This window comes from Ambystoma mexicanum, chromosome 5p (genome assembly GCF_040938575.1).
Source record: "Ambystoma mexicanum isolate Mex_15411 chromosome 5p, UKY_AmexF1_1, whole genome shotgun sequence".
In the NCBI taxonomy this organism is placed as follows: Eukaryota; Metazoa; Chordata; class Amphibia; order Caudata; family Ambystomatidae; genus Ambystoma; species Ambystoma mexicanum.
This window is the reverse complement of record NC_090930.1, coordinates 1000405703-1000411906: the sequence shown is the minus strand read 5'-3', so window position 1 is coordinate 1000411906 and position 6204 is coordinate 1000405703.

Genomic DNA, 6204 nt, shown 5'->3' with positions numbered 1-6204 from the left:
TTATGTTATTTTTTGCAGCACTGATATGAAGATTCAGTACTTAATGTATTATATATAAACTGGGGTACCCGTTGTTGCCCATCTCCTGATCGAGTGGTGTCTCATGTGCCCTGGAGGATGTTGCTCCTATACTCTTGTACGCAAGTCTTTCTTCTGTATGCTCCGGCATCTCATTTGCCCTGGACAAAGTTGCTCTTTTCCTGTGGTTAGGAAGTCTTGCTGCTGTTTGTTGTTGTGTTCCAGAAGCTCTTGATATTGATTTTCGCTTTGCATCAGATGAAGCTTTTCCAAGTGATGTTTGTTTTTTGTGTTACATGTTTCAGTCACTTAATGGCTATAGCACATTTGGGAAAATGTCCAAGAAAGATTGATTGATTGTGCTATCTTCTCGTAAATGAATTTAAGTAAACTCTAACCTTGCCATTTCCCATTTTTGGAGTGGCGTGATAAAAAATAATGTTTTTTTTTAAATTCTCTTTAAAATTTTTTAATAAACACTTTCGAACAGTATACAGTAGTAATGCGTTTCAAAGGAATAACCAGCACATCGAACATTTAGCTTCAGACACTTTCACAAATTTTGCCTCCTTCTAGTACCTACTTGTCAGAGTCAAACTCCAAATTTCCCTCTTCCTCTTCTAACTCCAACCCTCCAACCTCCTCCTCACCTGTGGCGATGGTTTCCTGGGGCTGTTCCAATCTCTTCTTCCACCAAGCAGTTTTTTTTTGACGGAGGATAGGGCCTACCCCGGGAGGAAGCCACCCTGACCTGGTACAATAAGGTCTAGAGGGGGCCTCTCTGCCGGAGCAAGCTAAATGGGGGAAGAAGCCTGATGGCATAAAAAAAACCCTAGCGAAGCTGTGGTAAGTAGGTCCAAAGATGAGGTAAGGAGGACTGATGAATCGAGAGCTGCCAAAGCGGAAAGTCCGAAGCGCTGGAGTCAGACGAAATACTATGGGAGGCCAAGAGGAGAGAGAGTAACGAACAGAGTGGGGGACCAAGGGGGGACCAGTAGAGTAGCAAGGAACAAAGGAGGGAGAGGGAGATGAACTGGAGAAAAGGGCAGGCAGACAAATAGAAGGACCGAAATGGGAACGGAGAATACTAGCGTCTCACCCGGAGCCTGACGCGAGAGGGTTGCAACGCGCAGACTTCCGGGTGTGACGGGAAGAAATAGGCGTACCGCGGCAGACGCCGCGGAAACAACTAGACCGCTGAACACAGTGCGTGGTGGGACGTGAAGGGGTGGCTAATGGCCGCCCAGTCTCCACCGCGACCAAATTCCCCAACGTTGGCGGCGCATGACAGTATGCCCCCTTCTATACCTGGACCACCCAGGCTTGCCTGGGTGAAAACGATGGAACCTCTGGGTAAGGTGGGGGGCATGAACAAAAGACCCCGGTTCCCAGGAATCCTCTGAACGGGGATAACCCTTCCAAGCCACCAGATATTCCAGTCTTCCCCTTCTAAATCTGGAATCCCTAATGTGGGAAACTTCATATTCTTTAGGAATAGGGTCGGGATCCGAAGGGAGATGTAAGTTTCTATTTCTGGGGGTATTGGGATCAGCCGAGCGTAGAAGAGAAGAATGGAAGACCGGATGTATGCGTCGCATATCTTTGGGAAGACTGAGCCTAAAGGCTACAGGATTTATCCTCTGTGAGACCTTAAACGGCCCCACGAAACGGGGGGACAATTTTGTAGGATGCAACCAACGAGGCAGGTATTTAGTGGATAGCCATACGCGATCCCCTTCCTTCCACAGGGGACACGGCTGGCGATGTCGGTCGGCTTGCGACTTATACCTTTCCCTAGCTGAGGTCAAACTGACCAGGGCGCTCTTATGGGCAGTGGAAATGTCGGCTAATGTAGACTCGATGGAGGGTATGTTGGTCGGGGAACCGAGTAAGGGAAGAATTCCTCGGGGATGGAGACCGTAGGTACAAAAAAAAGGGCTAAGGTTGGTAGCCGAGTGTACGGAATTGTTATAGGCAAATTCTGCAGTGGGCAGAAGGGATACCCAGTTGTCCTGGTGGCGATTTATGTAACACCTCAGATATTGTTCTAGAGTGGCATTGAGCCGTTCGGTTTGGCCATTGGTCTGGGGATGAAACCCCGAGGACAGTGCTCTGTTAATCTCTACGCGATGACGCAAGGCTGTCCAAAATCGAGAAGTGAACTGACTCCCCCTATCAGAAATGATCCTATCAGGGAGTCCATGTAGTCGGAATATGTCCCTGAGAAACACCTCGGCCAATTCCGGGGCAGTGGGGACACCAACTAAGGGGGAGAAATGGGCTAATTTTGAGAAGGAGTCAACGGTGACCATGAGACAAGTATAGCCCTGGGACACGGGTAATTCCACAATAAAATCCATCGAGATAAGAGACCAAGGACGTGATGGTATTTCAGGTTGTTCTAATAACCCCAATGGTTTACATACAGTAACCTTGCTTTGCGCACAGACTGGGCAGGCCTTACAGTACATCCTGACATCCTTAGACATAGATGGCCAAAAGAACGTACGAGATACCAGCTCCAAAGTGCCCTTCTGTCCTCGGTGACCAACCGTAACATGGTCGTGACACCATCCCATAACCTTCATGCGCAAAGCTTGAGTGGGAACGAATAACTTCTGTTTGTACCAAAGGAGCCCCCCTGTCCTTGTTAACTCTTGTCTGTTTTTTGGAGGTAGTATGTCTTCCATACCCTCTGTGGTTGCGGATTTCACTTCTTGAAGGAATGTAGATATGATACCCACTATCCTGTTGCGGGGAATTAGAACTTCTGCCGGAGAGGTGGCACCCATCCCTGGGGAATTCCGCCGGGAAAGGGCGTCGGCGAGACCATTCTGAGAGCCAGGGATGTAAGTTATGACAAAGTCATATTGACTAAAGAAGTGTGCCCATCGTGCTTGTCTGGAATTAATGCATTCCATCCCCCTGAGAACCTTCAAGTTCTTATGATCAGTACGCAGAATGAAGGGTGATGCGCTACCCTGTAGCAAGTGTCTCCACTCCTCACAAGCCGTCTTGAGCGCTAATAGTTCCTTCTCTATAACCGAATAATTCTTCTGACTCACCGACAAGGTCTTAGAGAGATAGGCCACTGGGTGCTCAATCCCCTGATGTTCTTGTAATAACACGGCTCTCAAAGCTTCGGCGGAGGCATCGGCCTCAACTACAAACGGTATAGTCTGATCGGGCTGGCGAAGCACTGGAGCAGAGCAAAACAACTTCTTCAATTGCTCAAAAGCGTTGTCAGCCTGGTCAGTCCAAACAAAAGAGCCAACTTCCTTTTTGAGTAAAGCCGTAATAGGTAATACCGTTTGAGAAAAGTGACTGATAAATTTCCTGTAGAAATTCGTCAAACCTAGGAATCGTTGAACGTCCTTCAGTGAGGTGGGTGTGGGCCATTGCAGTATGGCAGATACCTTTCCGGGATCCATAGAAACACCTTCCTTGGATAGGATAAATCCCAGATAGGAAATTGTGTTGGTCTTGAAAACACACTTCTCTGGTTTCACCATGAGGCAGTTGGCCCGAAGGCGATCTAGTATACTTCGTAGATGCTGGTCGTGTTCTTGTGGGGATCGAGAAAAAATCAGGATGTCATCTAAGTACACAACCGCAAAGATAAAAAGGACTTCAGAGAATAGTCGATCCATGAAGCGCTGAAAAACAGCTGGGGCATTCACTAAGCCAAAGGGCATAACCCGATACTCATAGAGCCCAAAAGGTGTACGGAATGCCGTCTTCCATTCATCACCCTCGCGTATTCGGAGAAGATGATAGGCACTTCGCAGGTCTAGTTTAGAAAAAATGGTAGCCCCCTGCACTGCCTCCAGTATGTCGGCGATAAGCGGCATAGGATATCTATCTCTTATTGTGACCTTATTGAGACCCCGGTAATCGATGCAAGGCCTCAATTCTGCAGAATCGCGCTTGGGGATGAAAAACAATGGGGCCCCTGCGGGAGATCTTGAAGGTCGGATCAATCCTTTGGCCAGGTGGGCATCCAAGTATTTTCGTAGAGCTGCCTTCTCTGTGAGAGACAGTGGAAACATCCGCCCGAAGGGGACTAATGCGTCTTGGGCGAGTTCTATGGCGCAGTCCTCTGGACGATGCGGGGGCAGCTCTAGTATCATTCTGTCAACAAAGACCTCGTAGAACTCCTCTAATTCAGATGGAATGCAACAGATGTCACACGTGGCGGTAGATTCGGGCGCGAGAACCTTCACTATTTCCTGTGATCGGTGTGGCATACAGACTTCCTTACAGAATCCAGACTCAAAGGTAATGGTATTCCTGAACCAATCTATGGAGGGGTTGTGTCTCCTCAGCCATGGGATACCCAGTATGACTGGAAAGTGGGCTGCTCGAATAAGATCGGATTTCATACGTTCAGTATGATGTTGGATAACCACAGTGAGTGTTTCTGTAGTGTGAGTGATGGGACCAGAGGAAAGCGGGGTCCCATCAACGCCTTCTACCTTCTGGGCATCCTCGCGTTGAACTAAAGGAAGACCTTGTTGATCGGCCCAAACGGTATCCATAAAGACTCCAGCGGCACCACAATCAATGAGGGCTAGAGTAGTTAGCTTTTTGGTAGAAGTTTGTATCTGTAAGGATACCACCATCAAACGAGAGTCCATAGTGTCTCCTTGGGGAGTGACTGCTAAGGTTACATAGGGACGAGAAGATATACCTCGGAAACCTGCCCCCTTCAGTTCCGAGGTCTGTCGTTTCCCGGTTTCCGGGGGGGAACTGCTGGACAATTTCGTAGTAGATGCGCATCTGACCCGCAATACATACAGTGACCAGTGTCTCGCCGTCTTCTACGTTCTTCAGGTGTTAATGGGGATCTTGCGGCTCCTATCTGCATGGGTTCTTCCTTGCTTGATGCTGAGGGTAACAGGTGAGAAGGAGTTCCTGAAGAGGGTGAGTTGACTGGGGTGCGCAGCTTCCGTCTTTCAGCCCGCCGCTCACTGAGGCGGAATTCTATCTGGAGTGCTATGGACATCAAATCTGAAAGAGAGGTGGGAAGTGCCAGACGAGCCAGTTCGTCCTTTAATTCTTCTTTTAGACCACGGCGAAATATTGTAAATTGCGCGTGTTCCGGCCACCCGGCCTCTGTCGCTAGGCGTTTGAAGGACGAGATATAGGTCCTGAGATCGCTGCTACCCTGCTGAACGTCTAGCAGTTCTTCTGCGGCAATATGAGTTATCTCAGCCTGTTCGAAGGTCTGTTTAAACAAGGTGACAAAGGCGCCATAGTCCTGGAGTACCGGATTGTTGCTGGTTACTAGTGGGGAGGCCCAGGCCAGGGCGTTTCCTGTTAGATTGGAAATAACGAACCCCACCTTGGTGTGAGCGCTGGCAAAAGTATGTGGGCGAAAGGCAAAATAAATGGCACAAGATTCGAGAAATTCCTTGAGACGTTTCGGCGATCCGTCATATTTACCAGAAGACAAGGACATGGGGGGGAGATCAGTCTCCCTAGATTCTCGAGCCGTAATCATTTGTCTTAATGCTGCATTTTCAGCTTTGACATTCTGTAGTTCGACGTTCATTCCTTGTACGGCTTGAATCAGCTCTTGCAGCTGTTCTGGGGTAGCCATGGTCTTTTTATGGCGTTGCAAACTGTCAGAGTCAAACTCCAAATTTCCCTCTTCCTCTTCTAACTCCAACCCTCCAACCTCCTCCTCACCTGTGGCGATGGTTTCCTGGGGCTGTTCCAATCTCTTCTTCCACCAAGCAGTTTTTTTTTGACGGAGGATAGGGCCTACCCCGGGAGGAAGCCACCCTGACCTGGTACAATAAGGTCTAGAGGGGGCCTCTCTGCCGGAGCAAGCTAAATGGGGGAAAAAGCCTGATGGCATAAAAAAACCCCTAGCGAAGCTGTGGTAAGTAGGTCCAAAGATGAGGTAAGGAGGACTGATGAATCGAGAGCTGCCAAAGCGGAAAGTCCGAAGCGCTGGAGTCAGACGAAATACTATGGGGGGCCAAGAGGAGAGAGAGTAACGAACAGAGTGGGGGACCAAGGGGGGACCAGTAGAGTAGCAAGGAACAAAGGAGGGAGTGGGAGATGAACTGGAGAAAAGGGCAGGCAGACAAATAGAAGGACCGAAATGGGAACGGAGAATACTAGCGTCTCACCCGGAGCCTGACGCGAGAGGGTTGCAACGCGCAGACTTCCGGGTGT